The 20,925-nt window shown below is 42.0% G+C and overlaps 1 long non-coding RNA gene across 1 annotated transcript in view; it reads left to right on the top strand.

Moving 5' to 3' along the window:
* Positions 1–4,962: 4,962 nt before the first annotated feature.
* Positions 4,963–20,925, top strand: part of LOC112944906 — a 48,721-nt gene continuing 32,758 nt past the window's right edge. The window contains exons 1-2 of the long non-coding RNA XR_003248859.1: positions 4,963–5,064; positions 6,674–6,842. This is a non-coding gene — a long non-coding RNA (uncharacterized LOC112944906). The remainder of the gene's footprint in view (positions 5,065–6,673; positions 6,843–20,925) is intronic.

Below are 20,925 nucleotides of genomic sequence, written 5' to 3'. Positions count from 1 at the left end.
AAGATTTTTACGCTGACTTTGTCTGAGTGTTTACAGCGAAGAAATATATTCAATAGCTCAGGATACAGTTTGGAAGATTGGGTGAGATTGATTTGGAAAGGTAATGAAAGATCAAATTATCTTCCAGAAGAGTCTTTTAGTGGTTTGACTCTTTACAATGTCAGACCCTTAGGTTTATCATCCTACCTCTATGAACGTCAGGCTGTAGTTGCTGAAGAACTTGTTAAATAAGAGAGATATTTGCATGCCRGGATTGGGATAACAGTGACAGTGGCAACAAACAGAATATTGACTGCCTCAGTGTCCTTCTGCCGCTATTTTAGAAGGATATTTAACCTTGAAGTATCTTCAAGGATTTGAATGAGTGAAGAACCCCAATCTCCTTTTGTAATCAGGGAGGCCTTGTCATACTGCTCTTGCAGGTGATGCTGGAGTGTATCACCAAAGGCCGCTTCTGTGTCTGAGGAAGGTGCTCTTAATGGTAAGCTACAGAGTTGTTTTAATCTAGCTTTTCCCTCTTGTTGTCTTGGGACCAGCATTATTTCAGTGGCAGGTTGCCTGAAAATGGGCAGGAGCATGCCATGCAGGAGGCCTGGGGTGCCTGGCCTGCACCAGTCCTTCTGTGGGTGACAGGAGGGCACTGGCCTGTGGGCCCACTGTGCCACTGGACATCAACGTTCACTGGAGCTGCTGCTTTTCTTTCAAGGCATCGCAGCATTTCCAGGTGTTCATCAACAGCATTTTCACTCAGGTTCAACATAAAAAACACGTCTGTATTTTCAAGGAGATATTYGGAAATATTTTTACCAAAATCGGAACCTCTTGTTTTGATTCAGAGTATTTCCATAAGTAAAGAAATAAGGGAGTCTTTTGATGCAAGGAATTCTGGACTAATAAGAAGTCAAGAGCTGCTTTTCTAAATGCCAGCATAAACRGTCTTCAATTTCTCAGATGAAAATGAAACTACATATTCTAGATGAATGAAGAGAACATCAAAACTCTATTTGCTGGTCACAAATATGAAAAGTGCAGTTCTTTAGCTATATATGGAGGAATCATGTGGTTGCACTTCTTTGGGCTTAAGAAGTCAGGAGGTTTTGCCATGGAAAACAGTGGTCCTCTAAACAGCATTTTGCCTCAGCTGTGTCCTTAATGTGTCTTGTGCAGTCTCTCTGCAGCCACAGTGTCTCCAGCCCCCGAGGAAGCCTATTCAATGGATATAATTTCTGTAGCACCCAACGGGACTCGGTGGGAGACAGCATACTACACCTTGAGAATGGGTTTTAGTTTTGTCTTTGTTGGCTATAACCTCAAGGAATCGTTTTCACTCTGGCTCCCCATTGACCAGGCTGAAGTAAACGTTGGAAATTTTTACTTGTATCCCCAGTAGACCTCATTACTTGCCGTCCTAAGCAGATCAGGTTCTGAATATCTGAGCCGATTTCTTCCAGGGAAAGTAATGCTTAATTTCGTTTTTCATTTAAAAAGCYACCAAGCCTGCTTGTCGTGGCCTTGCATATAAATTTGTTGAAGATGCATTATGGTCARTGGGCCATGCTGTGGATTTTAACAGTATTTAGTATGTCTTTCTGCTCAGGACAGAAGGAAAATTGAGTAGGGGAATAGCTACACTTCGCATATGAGAAGCACACCAGCAATATTGCTGGGGCTTCCCCTTTATTGTTGCACATTCTAAGGCAATTTAGATGTAGAAAGAGTGAAAAGGCTGATTTTGATAGATCGTACAGGTAGGGCTGCTGCAAGCCCAAAAAATGGAAGAACGGAAAGTTTCCAGATACAATGGAGCTGTAGAGGGCATTTCAAGAGCAATGCTTAGGTGCTTGTTTTTGGCATTTTCATTTTTGTGCTGCAAGAATGAGATTGCCAAAACTTCCTGGGTAGTGGAAATAGTGGGCATAAAATGCAATTCTCATTAAAGGCAAAATTCCCTCTCACTTCAACATAGCCCAGATTTTCCTGTAGTGCTAAGCTAAGAAGTTCTAGAAACTTAAACTAATCCTTTCTGTTTCAGAACTGTCTTTAAAAAAAAGAAAAGAAAAAAAAAACCACATGGAAAGGAAATGGAAAGTTTCCCTGGAGAGTCTCAGCAGATGCCCCAAACACTTCTCCAGGGTCACTTAATTCCCTGGATCCTACCCAAGTTCTGCTGAAGTTAATTGAAAAAACTCCCATTGACTTGAAGAGGTTTTGGATCTGGCTCAAAGTGCTCTTTGTCACAGCAGACTGCAAGAAGGAACCCCACTGTGCAATTCCAGCCATCTGCCTATGGGTAAGGCTTGATGATACAAAYACGTTTGCTTGAAACATGCAGTAAGACACCTGGCTTCCAGTTAGGCAGTGGCTCAGGCCAACAGAGATCTCTGCCTGGAAGATCTCTGCCTCTCACCTATGACCTTTGTTATCTAAGATCTACTCTGAGCTGATCATCTTCAAATTAGCTTTTATGCCAATGTACAGCAATATCTCAAGTTGCTTGTCTCTACTCTGCTTATGTAAAAACACAACCTAGTGCTAGGTTAAATTTACATTGAGATTCCTGCCACACAGCTGCCTGGGTGCAGTGCTGCTTGCATCAGACAAGCCAAAATGTCCCCGTTTAAAACCCAGAGCTGAGCTTAGTTATGCCATTGTCATTATCAATCTTACACTGTATCAACCATGGGATTAGAAAAGCGGACTGTTTCAGAAACAAAGCAGAGGATGACTCCGAGTGCAGTATAGAAGCATGCTCATAATTAGCACACACAGCTGTATGTTGCCCTTTTCATCTAAAATGGTAAAGAAGAGGAATGATGTGTGCAGAAAGCATATTTGAAGGATGCTTGTCTTTAGCAGTACTGCAGCATAGCTGCGAATCAAATGAGGTTTGATGTAAAGCACAGCCAGAGACGATGCAAATTGCCCCAGCTGATTAGGAAACAGCAAAGCAGCTACCATCCCAGAACACATGATGCGTTTAACGAAATTGCTTGATGGTGGGAATTTGGAGGAGAGGAACCAAACAGCCTTATTGCGTGCCAGGCCTCAGCAGCGTCCTGTGGCAGCTTTAATCATCAATTACTGTAATGCGGGGGCAAACCAGCAACAAGTTAATTATTGTTTGGAGCACGCAGCCGTAGGCAGCTCCTCTGGGCTTTGCTGCACAGCCGGGCGCATCAGCCAGTGTGCAGGGTACTGTGCCTTAGGCTCTTTCCTAGGGTGCCAAGCAATCCTTGTGCCTGTGCTGGAGGCATCTCGAGGGCTTCCTCTGTCAGATTCCATGCAGAGGAGGGAGAGACATTCCCTAATCAGGGAGTCCACAGTGCACAGTTAAAATGACAGGCAGCGAGGTACTCCACAACACACTGATAAAATGAYAGACTCAATACGATAAGCCTGAGGTGGAACTCTGCTGCAACCTCACGTATTTTGCATTTTTTAGAACAATTTAATAATTTCTTTCCTAAAATCTATATGCACAGCCCWTGATTTCCGTGAACAGCCCCGTCTCCCAAATTACTTGGTGCTTTATGAATTTTTCCCTTTTCTACCTACCGCGTTCCTCAGCTATCACCACACTGCTTAGCTTTGTGGCCTGCAAAGAYTGAGCGGACAGCAACGCTTTTGGTGAACAAATGGTACTCTTACCATAAATGGGCTCAACATTGACTATATGGTGATATGTGGAGTAACTGAAAGATCCTCCCCCCCGCCCCYGCTTGAAGTTAAGTTTAAAAACTTAAAAGAAATGCAGATTAATACTGGTCTTTTTTTTTTCATACTTTAGCAACCTTTTTAAAAGTACTATGAGTGTACACCTGACATACTTGCTCCAAAGGTGCACCAGGCCAACAGCTTTTGCCCCTCTCTTTTGCCCCACGTTCTGGTGTTAACACAGAGCAAAGGTAAGAGCTCTAGAACAAACATTGCCGGCTCTAACCAAATAAACAGGCCTCTTGCAGCTAAGCAAGGCAGATTTTTGTGCTCCCCTGATGTTACCCTAACCCAGGAGAAAATGCTCTCATATGGAAAATCTTGCTGCCAAGAACTGAATGTCCAAAAAGGAGACAGAGGAGACCTGAAACTTTATTCGAATAAAGGAGAGYCCACCAGGCATATCCCTCTGGGGTCTCTGCAGTTGACAGAGGACGCAGCCACCTTTTTATTCTAATTTCCCAAAGTTGCCCTCTCTTTTTCCCCAYTGGCCAAGGTACTCGGGAGTCACAGCCTTCCTGGTCGCCTACACCCCGCTCCCTGCCTCCCTCCATCTGTTCTCACCTAATGTCACTCGACTCCTTTCTCCCCCTCACTCCAGGCTCCTCTCTCCACCCCCACTCCTGGCTCCGCTCAGTCTCCCACCTATGTTCCTTTGCCCTGCTCATTAGCCAAAGGGGAAGCAATTTCCTCCCTCCTTTGTAAAGATACAAACTTACAAACTTGTTTGTGTCTTCTGCTCAAGCCCAAACTTRTGTGTTTTCTGCTCACTCTTTTCCCTCCTTCTTAAAACTTTTCCTTAGTTGCATCCTTCTCCAGTCCTGTTATTGAGAAAAGGCTCCCATCCTGTCCCCTCAAAGCAGCATCCCTCTCACTAAGAAATAACAAATCCTTCAATCCCTTAGCACCATTCCTCACCAGGAAAAACAGCCACCCTCACCCTCTAGCACAAAAGGAATGCAGAGCTCCCGACTGATAGGCAGCAACATTTTGGGCACGTTTAGCTTCAATATAGCCGCCAGGAAGAGCGAGAGAAAGCAGAGAACCGCATACAGCAAAGCCCGCCTCATTCTGTCCGAATGAAGATAAAATGGCGGCGACGGCAGGTCTCCTTTCCCGCCTTCCGGTATGGCGCATGCGCAAAGGGAGMGCCTGGCAGGCGCCGCGCATGCGCGCTCCGCCCACCCCCGAGAGCGGCGGGAAAATCCCGCCTCGCCTGCGCGGCGCTGAGGTAAAACCGGGAGGATCCGTTGCTYGCACTGCGGAGAAGGAGACCACGCGGAAAGCATCGGAGACGGACACCGCTGGCGAGGGACGTAGTTCTATTTCAAAAGAGAGTAAGGCTTTGTGGTAAGTATTTTTCCTTTTTTTTTGTTTTGTTTTTGTTTTTCTCAATTTTAGTATCAAAGCACTTGATTCTGTGATACTGCTGTGTTTAATAGGTTGGAGGCAGCTACGAAACTGGCTTTGTAGGTGCTTCTGATTAGGGAAGTCACATATTTGCCCAGAAGAATGTGTCTTAGAGCCATCTAAGTTGAGTGCCACTTGGAAAATCAGAGGAGGTACCAGCAGTGGGATTTCCACTCCGGAAAATCCTGGTTTTTGGTGTTAGATCAAGCCTTGGTGTGTTCCGCAGGAGAGCGTCCTGCTAATCTCCTGTCTGTGCAGGGCTGGACTGTGCACTTGATGAATTCCCAACATGGGCAATATAGGCTTGTCATTGCTGCTGTTTTGTTTCCTTATGTTCACGGGAAAAWTATTCAAATCTATAACTAAAAAAAAAAAGAACTTCATAAAACATGTGCGTAAGAAGCTTCTTTGCAGGGGAGAGCCTGCTCAGCTCTGGAAATTGGTTGTGATCATGAAGCCAGCATGACTGTATTTGTAGTTTTGTTGCCCCAAAGTTCAGTGCCATTGGGTCATAGTGGGGTGTCGCTTCAGGAAACTGCTTTCAGAAAAGGAATAAAGTGCAATATGCTGACATGGAGTAAGACACTAGGTTTAACCCTGTCAGAGGGCTGTGCTCTAGATGGGATTTACCTACTGCCAGCAAGTCCTCTGTCCACCCTTGCTGGGGGCCCTTAGCTTTTTACCTTAATATTCTTATCAAACACGATCTGTTTGGGCTCAGGGTATTGACATGCCCTAGTGAGGTGGGCCGCTCCGGCAGCATGGTGTCGACACTGCCCTGTGGAAAAGGAGTGGTGCCAAGTGAGGTGTGGTGGCTGCTGGAAAGAGCTGGGTTCAATACCCAGSTTGGGTCAAGCAGGACTGGCCAAGAGAGCTTGTGCGTGCATCAAGGTGGTGCTAGCCGGCAAGAAAAAAGCCTATTTTAGGGCAGGCAAGACTGTGCTTCACCCCTAGGGTGCTGKTTTTTGATCCATGTAGTAGAGGGAGGCATGCACATTCCAAAAACTCATAGTATTCCCCACATGTGATATATAGGGAATTGTTTTGTAGAGGTCTTTCATGGACTACGGAAGTCTAAGAGTTAAAAACAGCCCAGCAAATGTAATTTATTAAAATTCCCTTAACCATAATGTGTTGGAGGAGCTTGCCCATTGTAGTAAAATGCCTATTTGAGAGCCAAACAGGTGGGAAGTTTTGAGAAGGTAGGAGAGAAAAGGAGATGACAGAAGATGCGGATATCTACACAAGATCTGCTCTAAATTAACAGCTATGTATGGAAATGGTTTGCAGGATATTGCCCATATGCTTTTCAAACCTGAGTCCTCACTGCAGCGCTGTTGATTACATCAACRAATACTGTCACATCTTTTGCAGAGCTGTAGCTGGGAGAGGTTTTGGTGCAAACCGTGATGCGAGGCAGACAATTGTATTACTTACGTTGTTGATAGCCTTTTGCAAAGCTGTGCACATGCAATTGGCCCCCAACATCTCATTTATCTGCTCATCTGCATGAGCAGGCTGCAGTAACAGGGTCCTTGTGTGTTTGCAGCTGGATGGCTCAGCAGCTGACAACTGGCTGAGGTTTCCTGAGAGCAGTGCAGCAAGTACTCCCACTCCTGTTAGTGGCAGAAGAAAGAGCAAGCCTAAATCTTCAGGACCCTGCCCGTTTGCGTCAGTCTAAAGAGTTGTTGGGCTATTCTGACCTCCCTAAAACGGAGGTAAGATGTCTTCTTCCTTCCCCTTCCTCCTCCTTTAGAAAAACACATTAAAATAGCTTTGGAAGAAACATTTTCTCACGTGGGGTGGGAAAAATGAGGATGCAACAGACCTATTTTCCACCCCCTGCTTGTAGTAGGGGTTTACGGATTCCCAGTGGCAAGGGACCACACACTTGGTCTTGGGTACGGTATCRCAAGGTTTGCTTGTATTGCTCAAAGAGTCGAAGACTTCCAGGGGTTAGTTAGAGAAAAATGAGGAAATAAGTCAACTAAGATACACATCAGCCTCCCAGCTAACCCAAGCATGGTAACATACCTCAATCATAGCAGAGGAGAGAGCATGAGCATTGGTGACAGGAGGCAGCCACCTGGGTYTCCACTCAGTGAGTGTCTCAGTCAGGCAGCCCCAATATCCAGGCGGCTCCTTCTCCCCAATCACCGCAGCCCGTGCCTCATTATTATAGGCTGTGATATAAGTAATCCTACACTGCAGCAATTGCACTTACTGTTTTTTCCAGTTGAAAAGAGGAAGCCCACTTAGCCAGAGTGGCTTCCACATTTCAAATGTCAAGTTCCCTAATCTATTCTTTTTACATCCATCCACTCCATACATCATGACTTCATGTCATTTGGTAATTGGTTTGGCTGAATTGGTTTGTGCCCCACCAAGCAGGCATGAGATGAGGACACCTGATCAATCAGCCACTCCTGTCTGGTACACTGCTCTTTTGAAAAATGTGGACATGTCTTCATTCCTCCCTGTCTCATCTGTAAAATGGAGTATGGGTAATGTTATTGAATTCACTACTCTGTGCAACTAGATGATAAACTAGCAAATGAAATCCACTCCATGGAAAAAAGAATTGGTGCACAAGGGAGAAAGAGCAGTCCTAACTCTGCGCACCTAGCAGTGGGTTGCAGCCTACCCGTTACCCTTTCAAGAGGAAGATGCCAGGATTAAAACACATAGTTCTGCAACAACATTGGCTCGGTGATAAGCAACAGTCATAACAGCAGGTCTTAATACTAGGAATGATTACAAAGGTATAGACAAGAGGATAGAGGTCATTATTATTCTAGTGTATAAATCCATGACTCCTGCATCTTGAACCCTGTGCATTTCCTTACCTTTTAAAAATATTATTATGAAACTGGAGGAGATCCAAAGGAGTTACCAAGGACAATCAAAATACAGAACGGATTTAGCCAAAGAATGATCAAGTAGCTTAGGATTTGGCAGACTGGAAAATCAATGGCTCTGGGGCTGCAAAAGGGGCAGGAGGGCAGTGAAACGAGGAGCTCAAGGTAGAGAAGCTGGTAGAAAACAACTCCTCAGCGTGTCTTCCAGTACTATAATTATTGGTGAACAGCAAAGAAACTAACATGTGTAAGAAGTAGTTCTTCATGTACTGTACCGATGTGGAAAAGCTTAATGTAGAATATTCTAGCTGATGAAAGTTCACAGAAATGACAGGACACTATTAAAACAGTAATATCTCTGCATCTGAGGTCTTCTGAGCTTCATGTGCTTGTGCAGTTTTTAGCGTAATTTCTTTTGAACTGTTACTCCTGACTCTTTTTCCCTGTCTATGTTGAGAGACACCAAAGTGGTCTCTTTGAGCATATTTGTGTGAAGGCTATCCTATGGATAGTGACTGTGCTTGTAGAGCACACACCAACTTCATTATATCAGGCTCTTGATACCTTGTACGTACCACTTACATGAGAGATTGATCTTTTTTAAAGGAGTGTTTTTTTCCAGTGGTTCTGATGTCTTCGAAAGGAGGGAAAGGAAGAAAAATGCAAGAAATAACAAACACTTATTACATGCAGTGTGAGTCAGTAGGAAGGAGAAAAGCAGGAAAGGAAGATAAAATAGAGATCCTTCAAAAAAAGGGGGGCAGGGGAAGAGATGGTGGAGGTCTTCTAGTGAGGCCAGATTAGCTTGATTTTACTAATATCTGAAAAGCCAGACAAAGCACCAGAGGACCAAACACCTCTTACAGGCAAGGCTCTCCACTTGCAGCTGCCTYGTGATACAGCACTGAGTGGAGCCTCTTTTTGAACAAGCCAAGTTGTAGGTTTTGCATGTTTCTCCCCCATGTTTAAAGTCAGAGGTTTATCTAGAGTAAGAACCAAATGGATTGTGACTTTATTCCTTTTTTTTCTCTCAGATGAGTTCCATCAGGTACTTCATAGTCGCAGCATGATACTTTTTTATTTTTTTGGTATAGTCTGATTAAGAAAGCCTTGTGCTCGGACTCAGGAGAATTGATTTATGTGCTGGTTCTGCTGCCGCGAGCCAGGAGGACAATCGGTTCTTCCTGAGTGTCTCAGTTTCTCCAACCTTAAACAGAAAATAGAATGCAGATGCTTGTAGCATGTATTTGAGGTCTGTGGGAGAAGTACAAGATAACCATTGAGCTAGTGTCCTTCATGACTGAATGATGCTGTTGTTGCAGGTCTTAGCTGGAGTGCTTCTGTGTGTCTGCCAGGAGCTGCTGAAGGTATCTCGTACCACTGTCTGCTCCTTATTTTTCCCTTTTCTTCAAGCATTCAAAAGCCTGTATTGTATAATTGATATAGGAGAACTAACTCATTCCATGCCTGAAGTGTAGGCTCAGGGTGATTATGACAGGCAGATGGAATCCTTTCTGTAGCTCCCCTCTTGGTGTTTTCTCAATAAAAAAAATTTGGAAGAATGTCTCATTCCTGATCAACCATCTGAAACCAGATGTTAAAGGAMAGTTGAAGTTCAGAGATGAGTGTAAAAGACTGAATTCAAACTGTTCTCCTATAGATATCAGGTCCAGTTAATGTTCAGTCCCAGGAGAAGAAGGATGAGCTGTCCCTGTTGATGGGGATACATGCTACTTATTAAGTCAAACATGCTGAGGGAATTATTATTTGTGGTATAAATTTTCTTTCCAGGCTCCTTAAACTGGTGTATCTGTGTTCTTAACATTTTTGTCATACAATTATTCTTGTACCTCCCTGTGCTATAGCTCCTATTATTTAGAGGGGAGCCACGATAGAGAAGCTAAGCAGCTTAGTATTATTCTATGCAACATGCAGCTTTCAAATGTATCCTTCTGAAGCCACATACATGCAAACACCCACCAAGCTGGCTCCCTGTGAGAGAAAGAAATCCCTGCTGTGAAGCAATGAGAAGGAATGCTCTTAAAAAGACAGGCTGAGTAAAATGCAGGGGGATATCGGAACCCGTTCATTGCTCCTCATTAGCGCAGCAACRTGCGCAGCACATCACAGAGCACAGAAGCGCCCGTGACAGCTAGTGCCCTTCCACACTCCCATACAGGCAAGCTGGGAGCACACAAAAGTGAGGTATTTGCTTTTATTCTCCTAATATTGTTTTCAGCAGGTTTTTAACTTACTCACTCCAAATCTACTGACAGCTGCTTTCAAAGACAGTATTTTAAAAGCGAGCCYAAATTGCTTTGTGCAGGAAGATTTTGGGCCTGTGTTTTCAAGTCTAACTTCTGAAATTCCACAGCTAAAAAGCATTTGTTTTCAGGTTAGCTGCTTTGTTATTAAAACAAAAACAAAACAAAAAAATCCGAACAAAACCCTAGTCTATCTCTCTTCTTTCAAAAGAAATAAATATTTAGAATGAGCTAGTGTGTTTATTTTTTTTGAGATTCAGCAGCAGTTTATTCAGTTATGGAAACTATAAAGCTACTTTTATTTACAGAAAAGGAAAATAAATGTTTGTAGTACAGTAGTGGATTTGTGTGCTCTGAAATGTGTCCAGTAAATGCTGTTAAAGCATTGATGCACCAGTGAGAAGTGATACAGGCATACAGATGGTATGGCATAGCTGTTAGAAAGCTTCTAAAGGATATTGCACAATATACATTTGATCTTAATAAATTCACAAATAAAAATGCAGTAAGAGAATACAGGATGAAAAAGAAAATTACATTTTTTTTTCTCCTATATTATTATGGACTTTTATCAGAAAAACATCAGCCCATATGCATTTATCACAGATTGCAACTTCTAATGACCGTCTTAATACAAAGCACTGAGCAACACCATTCTTTAAAACAGTTGCCATCTTTCCAGTGAAATCCSTAGGGACCGTCCCTTTGCAAGATAGATAAGCCAATAATTAGTTTACTAGAGCTTAAGTAAGCAGTGTATCATGAGTTAGTGAAGTGGGAGAAGCGTAGGCTGAAGTGAACTGCACTCTGGTTTTCTTAAAATCAATAGGATTGACCCCCAGCATTAGATTTGCCCTTGCATTGTATGCTTCTAAAAATGGATTTCTTGACCTAAACTTGTTTCTTTGTTCAGAAAGAGAAACACAGGTTTTTCAACAATTCTATTTGAAAGGAGTATTGTATTTGTAAGAAAGCATTGMTGCCGTACCTTTATCCTTTTACCAGTGGAAGACCCTGCAAAATGACTCGTGTCCTGTTTCAAGGTGTGCATTAAGGCTTCTGCAATACCCTCACATGTAAATGCAAGGCATTTAAGCTGGCATTGAAGGTTAGTCGAGAATAGTGAAAGGTAACTTAGGTGGAAGTGTGTGAATGCTGAAAAGAGGAATCCCAGCATCAGACCCTGTGAAGAGGCAGACAGAGAGCTTTGTGAGTGCTGRTGCAGCAAGGCTCAAGGACCTTATATGAGAATCAAAGCTAATAGAACAACATTAAATTAAAATGAAACTGTCATGATATTTTCCTGCCATAACTCAATTATTTTCTCCTCCACTGTGTTTTATTTTCATGTTGTCTTTGAAGGGGGGAAACTGAAATCTGTATTCTTGCACATCCCCACTTCTCATAAAAATGCACTGCACTTTTATGTTTCTGCATTTTGTTTCAATTTGCGGCTAATGTCTAGGTAGAACTCGATCCAGTGCCCACTTGAACTGCAGGATGCCTTTCCCCTCATCCTGATCTATTTTGAATTAGGCTTATAGATAGAGTTTCAATTTTTTTTTTTTTTTTATTTTTTTTTATTTTTTTTTTGCTGCTGGGGGCCAACCGTTATACATTGAACGACTCTGCAATGCTGTTAGCTGTGGGACTGGGATCACTGAGCTATGGCTGCAAGATTATGTTGATAAATTATCCAGAAAAGACCAGTGCTTGAGGAAGAAAGGGAAACTGGGTATTTGGAGGGTCATCTGCCTGTTCCAGAAAAGGGAACAGTAAAAAGAGAAAGAATCAAGCAATATAAATAAATATTCAAATGTTTTCCAACTTGGTTTGGATGGAAAGGGGTTTTGTTTGTTTGTTTTTTTCCGGATGTTGAAATGCAGTTTTTTGAACTAGACTTCTCTATTGTTTAAAAAGAAAAATTCAATGATATTTCCAAATGAATAGGTCTTTCAAAAGGCAAAACTGAAATGCTTTGTAACATTCTTAGATTCAGAACAACTAGTCTGCTTCAAAATAAGATCAAGACCTTCTTGATGATTTATTGAAATCGCACTATTTTGGTTAAAAATGTTGCTTGGCAAGACTGAAGGCAGAAACACCCCAAATACTGTCAATTAAAGCATTTTATCAATGTATACAAGACACAAGAGAAAAAGAGGGAGCAAAGAGAGTGCAATGGTGGCAGAGGAGGCCAAAGTTAAGGAATTAATCTTTATTGTGCTCATCAGATATGGGAGCATTCCCTGAAGATGAGGCTTATTGGTAGCTGAGATGCTTATTATTAAGAAGGTGTAATGACTTTAGGCCTAACCTCTGCCTTAACAGTCAACATTTACTTCCCTCCAACTCTGCTTTACCCTCATCAGCACTGGCTTTTGGTGAGAAGTCCCTTGATCATTGGAGGCCAACGCGGTGGTAGTGCTGGGATTAGTTCTAATGGGCCTGTTTCCATACTGGCACTCAACTAGTCCACATTAAACTGATTAGGCTTTAACAAATTACCTGGCATGCTGGAAGGTTACCAGCCGTAGCTGCTTATTAGTTCCTTCTCAAATCATTAACAGGCTATTTATGACACCTCCGTGAGCAGGTACAAAGCCTTACAGAGGATTCCTCCAATWTAATTTCTCTAGCTTAAATCTGAACAGTGAGAACAAAGGCAGAACATGCAGTGACTAATTAAGAGGATGAAGGAAGGCAGAGGGGATGCTGACAGGAGGTGATGGGATCCTTGGAAAGAAAAATCCGCAGCCTGAGTGGCGGGAGATATTAAAGGCAGCTTTTTGAGACTAGGGCTTGCTGAAGTACGAAACTCTAATCCATGAGTATCTTGCTACCTCTTTTTATTAAAAAGTGCCTTGTCTGTAACTATTTACTTATACTGCACAAAAGCAGCTTACRGTTTCACATCTGAAATAATACAGAGTACAAATTCTGACTTTCTTTGCCAAAGGACTTTGGTAGRACATATGGTCCCTTGATTACCAAGTGCTTCATGGACTGGGAAAGAATATTTCCCCTGGTCCCSTGGAGTGAGCAGGCTATACAAAGCAGAAAGACCATGCCCAATAATCAGATGGGTTCAGTGTCATATCCAAATCCTGTAGTGGGGAGAGGTTGCATCAGAACAGAGCTAACAACTGGAGAGCTTTCCTTTACAGGGGCAGTAACGGCTTTTGCTTTCAGTACCCAACCTCTCTCTAGTCTTGGAGAAGCAAAACAGGAAGAATTTTATTGGGGTGCAAAAAGTTGTGACTGTGTGGTGTCACCTTCTGACATGAAAAAGCACAAACAAAAAGAAATAAAATGGGCTCAAAGCAAGGCTCATTAATTGTTCACTTTGGCGTAAGTTCATTGCTGGATTTCCCAGACATTCCACGTTGGTTGTTTTCCTTATGGCTACTTGGCCTCTTAATTACGCATTTTTATCATTTTCACTCCTTCTAAACCTGAAGTCACTGGAATTTTTGCAGCCTCGGTAACTCAACCATATCATTTTCTCAGCTCTTGTCAAGGCAATGATTTCCCCAATGCACTTGCCTTCTCCGAGTAGTCATTGAATACTTGTCTGCACGGCACAAAAGCCTCTTGCTGTATTTAACCTACCCCGTGTTGTCGCTGTTGCCATTGACCCATGAGCCAGCACACTTGAGTGAAAACCATAAACCCATGGACTGCCATCTTCAGAAGTGGGGATCCATACTGTGTGTTTATGCAGTCTGTGACATGGCAGGTTCCYTTCTCAGATGAGCCTTCTTCAGGCGTGACTTTGCTGCAGTAATAGCCGTAAGAGTGACTTAGTTGTTCTTCATAAATTCTTACAATGCTTCTGATTGGTTTATGACTCTGGGGAGAAAGAAATCAACAGTACTAAAGCCTGGTCTCTGCGCAAGTGCTGTTTGTGGCACTCAAGTTCAAGGGGAGCCCTAGCTGAAGAGGAGGGCTCATTTGCAAAACTTTTTTTCCTTTGGCTGTGTTTTAAATTTTTATTAGCAGAACAACTGTTTCATTAGTGTCCTGATTAGTCTAGAATTTCTCTTCTGTCAAACATATGTGGAGGGCAAGCTCTTAACACAGAAGGAGCAATCGAGGAAGCAACTGGTTGCAGTGTGCATAACTGATAGCTAAATAGCCGTGTGCTGTCCTATTTTATTTACTTGTATAGACCATCTAGTCCTTGCCATGCAAGGGATGAGAGACAAGATGAATTATACAAATGTGAATGTGATACGTGAATCACACTTGCTTCCAAGTATCTCAAGACTAAATAAGTAAATGTGTCGTGAAGAGAAGGGTATGTCTTGTGGTGGAAGGTCCTCATTAAGTGCCCCACAGAGGTGTCTGGGAGTGGAATGCAAATTCTGGCTGTACTCAGTCTTGTGGAGGCAAACCATACCAGAGCATGGCAGACCATCTCATCTGCCTTTCCAGGAAAAGCATTCAGCCTGTCAGGATGGAAGCCTGGAGTTCATGCTGCCTGTGAGATCCAACTCTTGATGCTGTTGGTTCCAACTGTCTACACTGTAACCTTGTATAATGAACGCAAAAGTAAACCTAAGTAACCGGAGCGCATTTTTAGCTTGCACATCCAAGGGGCAAGAGCCTGGCAGCAGCTTGTGGAGCGGCAGAGCAACCTGTGCATACCCTGGAAAACAGCAGTACCGGCCTACGCTGGTGTGTCCCAGGATGTTCAGGGTAAAGACAGTAGAGATGAACCAAGCTCCATTGTAGGTGCCGGCCGTTCTAGTTTACATAGATGACAAATTAAAGGGCTGTACTGCCATGATGTTCCTGTGGGAAAGATGGTCCTATGAGAAAGAGAATATAAGTATCTATACCTATGATATCCATCAGACATCCCGAAAGATCTGCTCTAATGCTCATGGAATTCAGTGGGATTTCTTTTTGTTCAGTATGAAGGTTGTTTCCAGTTTTGAGGTAATCAAACTAAACACTTTCATTTTTTTTTTTTACAAAAGCAGCTAATGACTCATTTTTCACATTTTGTGGATGCTTCTGTTTTGTTAGCTCTTTGAATTTTACTCAACAAAATGAACTTTGAAAAGTTGCTCATTTCTAATTAGTTTAACCTTTATTTTCCAAAATTGAAATTACACAAAAAATTTGCCCAGGGGCTGTGTTACTCATTACATTTTTTCATAGTAAAATAATGATCTCCAAAACGATTTTGCTTTTTTTTTTTTTTTTTTTCCCCTTCTGCAGAATGAAAATCAGGTTCTCTATCTACCTCTATCTAAGTCTTCTTGACACCAGAGCTAAGGTTGATGCTACTTGGCACATTTTGCTTTCATTACCTATCCAATCTTGTTTTCAACAAAAAACCTGACTTCTCTAGTGTGTGATTAATGTCTTCAAAAAGGTACTGCTATCAACTGACATGTATAGGCTAGAAGTATTAAATGAATTATGYAGACTGCTGGATGAAGTTGGCATTTGAATAGAATTCCCTTTATAAAAATTGATCTCTCGTTTTCTCCACTAATCAGTCATTCTTTTCTACTTATTTTTTAACTCTGTAGCTTCTTTTCTGATTAACTCTTTCATCCTCTTCTGAGAGCTTTTATGGCTTGAGTAAGAGTAGATCTAGTAAGAAGGCCTGTAATTTTATCATTAATAATTCACAAACAGAACTCTGTTATGAATATATGATAAAATTAGGCCTTGTTTTCAGTCAGTACTTACAAGGAATTGTATATTTTTTAAGCTTTACCTCCTTTTCTTTGCTGCTTTTTTTTTTTTTTTTTTTTTTTTTAATCATGAATGCAGGAAACTACCATACTAGGAAATTATCATTACAGCTGTTCATGCAGCCCTCAGCTTTTCAGCTATGCAAAATGAGTTTTATAGATATATATTACAAGGTATATTTTTTCCCAAAGAGCTTGAAGGCTTAGATGAGCAAAGGAATGGAAGGTTATATAATTTTAGCTTGGAGTAGAAATATCCAGAGGCCAACTAGAAGMAGGACTTTTAGCAGCTGGTGCCAGTGCCCCAAAGCAAAGTAACCTGTTCCCTGGGAATCATAGAATTAGCGAATCATTGTAGCTGGAAAAAATCTTTGAGTCCAGCTGTAAACTTTTCAAAACTATATCTGCTAAACCATGTCCCTAAGTGCCTCATCTACACATTTCTAGAGCGATGTCAGTGACTCCCCCACCTYCCTGGGCAGCCTATTCCAATACTTGACTGCTCTTTCCATGYAGAAATTCTTCATAATGTCTAAACTGAACTGCCCCTGTCGTAACTTGAGGCCATTTTCTCCTGTCTTGTCGATAGTTACTCTAGAGAACGCTCCTTTCAGGTAGCTGTACAGAGGGATACAGTCTCCCCTGAGCCTCCTCTTCTCCAGACTAAATAATCCCGGCTCTCTCAGCTGCTCCTCGTAAGATCTGTGCTCCAAACCTTTTAGCAGCTCTGTTGCCCTTCACTGGGCACACTCCAGCACCTCAGTGTCTTTCACAGAATTCACAGAATATTTAAGGTTGGAAGGGACCTCTACAGATCATCTAGTCCAACCTTCCTGMTCAAGCAGGCACACCTAGAGCATGTGGCACAGGGCGGCATCCAGGCGGCTTTTGAAGACCTCCAGAGTAGGAGACTCCACARCCTCCCTGGGCAGCCTGTTCCACTGCTCTGTCACCCTAACAGTAAAGAAGTTGCTCCTCACCTGGAGGTGCAACTTCTTGTAGTGAAAGTGCAACTTGTAGTGAAGGGCCCAACACTGAATGCAGAATGGATGCAGTCATGCCAGAACATTAACACTTCTTGCCCATTTTGCCTTGGCAAGATAACACAAGAATTACTGATTCAGTATAATAATGAAGGAATTTGCAATAAAAGAAGTATTTGCCAGCATTTACTCAATTCTAGTGAAAACCTTGATCTTTCAGTGTCTGCTGTATTCTCAATGCCAAGGAATTGACGGGAAATTTTTCTGTCAAGTGCTGTTGTATGTATGCCAGGTATGGTTTGTTTGAAGGGAGTCCAAGACAAATTAAATTACATATATCTGTGCTTGTATTTAAAACTAATGTGACTATTGTGCATGGAATGTAATTACATTTTAATTACTAAATAATTACCTAATTGCACTTTTCTACATGTGTACTATACTGTTCATAATATAATCAAATGTTTCCGTATGTGACTGATGGTAATTGCAGAGTAAATACAATAGTAATACATTTCTATGTTTGTCAGAAGGGTAGTATTCCCAGCATTGTGGTATCCTTCACTTTCTTGTGGATTGCTCCTTACCAAAGGATGGAAAGCAAAACTTTKCAATGAAACCTGTCTGCAATTACAGAATTCTTACTGGAAAGTGTGATCTCGTTTCTATTAATATCCATAGTTAATCATTACCTTCAGCTAATATATACTCGGGTATCTCTCTGGTGACTGCTTTGGAGCGTGGGTGTAAGGTAATAAGCTCTTTTGCACTAACTGCTAATAACTGTGAGGTCCTGCCTGAAGTTGGCTCAGAGCACCAGCAGATTATGAAATGTTAAATTAATACATATAGCAAGAGGAGAACTAGACCCCAGGGTTTAAAGGAGATATGATTGTAGCAAATCCATAGGTATGTTTTGTTTAAAGCAGGTTGAAAGAAATTTTATAGCCTTCTCTGCATAATGTTATATTCAGCTATAAGTGAAGTATGCACTGCGAGACCCATGGGGCTTATAGAAATTATGCCGTGTCTCATCTCTGCTGGTGGCAATATTCTATTTTGSCTGAGTCTGTTGTATTTCCATGTGCTGTGTTTTTGCAGACACAGAAATAGGTGAGTACCTACTCTAGCATTTCCTCTCTCCTTAGCTCCTTGCCTCTCATCAGAGGGAATGCTAACATTGCACTGATTTTTTTTAACTAGAGATTAATTTAACTTGTGGGTTTTGTGAGGTTCTCATATATGACGGTAGTGATGATTGTAGTAAAGAGTAGGTGGCAGATGAGGAGACACCTTTTTAGGGAAGTGTATTGCATCACAGGAAAACTCTGGTCTGGTGTGAGCAAATGCGTTTCCTCATAATGGCTTTCTTACAATGCTMACAGTAGTGATGTTTGTTATTTAATTCCCTAAACAAGATACTTAGAAATAATTAAAAAGGATAGGCTTCTCAGGTAAGCTGAGATTCTCTTTTCAAAGATCTGATTGAACAATCACTGTTTTTTCTGTGCTGTTGGAAATGAAGTAGAAATGTGCTCCAATCTGTATGCTTCTGTTTTTCAATCTAAACTCAGGGCGGAAGAAGAAACAGACTGGGTCAGATTGGACTGTGCGACATCAGTGAGCTCTAAGTCTCTTTATTCATGGTTGARGACCACATTCTGAAAAACATTCGCTTCCTAGGGGCTGGAGACACCAGCAGTGATGCTCCTCTGCATGGATTTTTCCCAAACTTTGCCTCCCAGAACCACCTCTGTTCTTGGGTCAGCTTTATCAGGTTTGYGTCCTTGTCCTAGAGGCATGCTGCTTTATTTCCTTACTACGAATGACAGCACTTCAGCAAGCTCTGATAGGGAAGTCAGGGTGCCTGTGAGTGCCTTTGAGTTGATGTGCTTGCATAGGGGTGTTTTGCATGCATATGTAAAGGGACAGAAAAAGGACAACTCATAAAGCAGTAATTCTGGTCTGCTGTAACCCTTAAATTCCAGATTTTCAAACATGCTGGAGAATTYAGGTGGATGTAGTTTTAGAAGCCTAACTTGCAGGGACTGTGTCCTTACTGTGTACTTTGAAACCAGGCTCCTTTATGATAACTTCATTGGGAGAGTGAAAAAGGAAACAGCTGAAATCCCAAATCTGTGCTGAACCACTGTTCCATTGATTATGGTTACATTCAACAAYGACACACACAATGCCATTTGGAGAGACAGGATATGCTTGGTTTTCATGAAAACAGTAGTGTTTTATTTTTGTTTCCCTGAGAATAATTTTAACTTCTTGGGACTTATGTTTCCATGCATGCCTGCACAGTGCTTGATGATAGTCAAATGCCAGTATCTGTCAGGATATTTGAAATCCATAAAAAAATGTTATTTGGAAACCTTACAGATAATTTCCAAATAGTGCCATCATTTGCATCATATAAATATGATTAAATATACTGTATCTAGGGTGCAGAATCCCTGAGCTTTTAATCTCAGTAAACCTGAAAAGTTAAAACACCTCACATTGCTCTCAGGGCTTTAGYCCATCCAGAAGAAACCATCTGCTTTCCAGCAAAAGTCCCTGTGTTTCCTTGATCTCTGTAGATTAATCCTACTGTGATTAACTTCAATCCAATTAAAAAGAACATGTAGGCAGCTGAACTTGTGGGTATGATAGTGAGGCTTTTTGTAGGGGAACCAGGTTCACTGCCAGTGTGATATGCTAGGAGGCTGGTAGCAATACTCCAAATTTTAATATCCCTGGCAAGATCTGTAGCAAATAGTACTATAATGACTGTTTATGGAACACTTTGCAGTGGAGGAATTGGGCATTTTTCCTATAAATACTACTACGTATCTCTGTGAAGATAGTAGGGATTGAAGATGAGCCTAAACATTTGTGTTCATATCAAGATCATTAAATATAATGACATCTTTTTGAGGAAAGACAAAAGGATGCCCTGGGTGTCTGGAAACTGGTATTGCCCCTCTGTTCTCCCACCACACGGCAGCAAATCARTTTGCACCCTTCTCCATGTTTATTCTCATATTCTCCAAAACACGTATCTTCAGGTGCATCTGGGAGGCTAGTAGGCACTGGAGATTTTTAATTCTCATACAAAACTTGAAGRGTCTTTGGGAAAGGAACAGAGGAACAGGTGTTTTTTGGAGCAAAATCAGAGAAATCATCCTCTGCTGCATTCTCCATGCTTGTGCTCCTTTTGCATTTGGGCCTCCAGCTTCACCTTGCCAGCAGGAAACACAAGGCACAAAGTTTGCTGTGGAAATTCAGATGGGTTTGTGTGTTCTTCTGTTTGTACAACACTTGAAAAGCTTTCTCTGTGACCCCTAGGAAGAGCTGTAAGCCAGCATTGGTAATTTAATGAGTAGCACTTGAGGAACATTTATTGTTATGATTCATGAATTCCCAAGCATAATAGCCTGGCAGTTGGTGCTGGGGCAGCCAGGAGCCTGGTTCATTGCCTGGCAGGGCTGTGTGCAGGTACCTGAGCAGAGACATTGGTGGCCAGATTTTGCTTATTCACAGATGGAACTAGTGTACACTGAGTCTATCTACAAATCTGGCCAGCAAGAAGAAGTGAGAGCTATTTGAAAAGTGTTCATAGCGTACATAAAAGGAGTATGCCACTCTCAATTTGATCTTCACACATCTTCAGAGAAGCTGACTGTGCTGTGACTGAAAGTGGAAAATTGAAAGCAGCCCAAGAAACACAATTCTGAGACAACAGCAGAAGAGCACTACTGAGTGATGAGTCCCACTCTGCAAATTAAGGCTGAAAGCTTTTGTGATTGAATGGTAGCATTGCAACCTGGGCATTTGCCACTTTTCTGTGATTGGAATGGGGCTTTTTTATTAAGGCTGTTTATATATATCCGTGGCTTGTCATTAGTAGTTGTACACTGATTTGTAGCAGGGCTAAACGATTCCTTGGAGTGTTGGTTCAGCTCGTGGGTTTTTTTTTTTTTGTTTTTTTTTT

Source organism: Nothoprocta perdicaria, unplaced genomic scaffold, assembly GCF_003342845.1.
Source record: "Nothoprocta perdicaria isolate Ctin4 unplaced genomic scaffold, notPer1 scaffold_178, whole genome shotgun sequence".
In the NCBI taxonomy this organism is placed as follows: Eukaryota; Metazoa; Chordata; class Aves; order Tinamiformes; family Tinamidae; genus Nothoprocta; species Nothoprocta perdicaria.
This window is presented reverse-complemented; position numbering and strand designations above follow the sequence as displayed.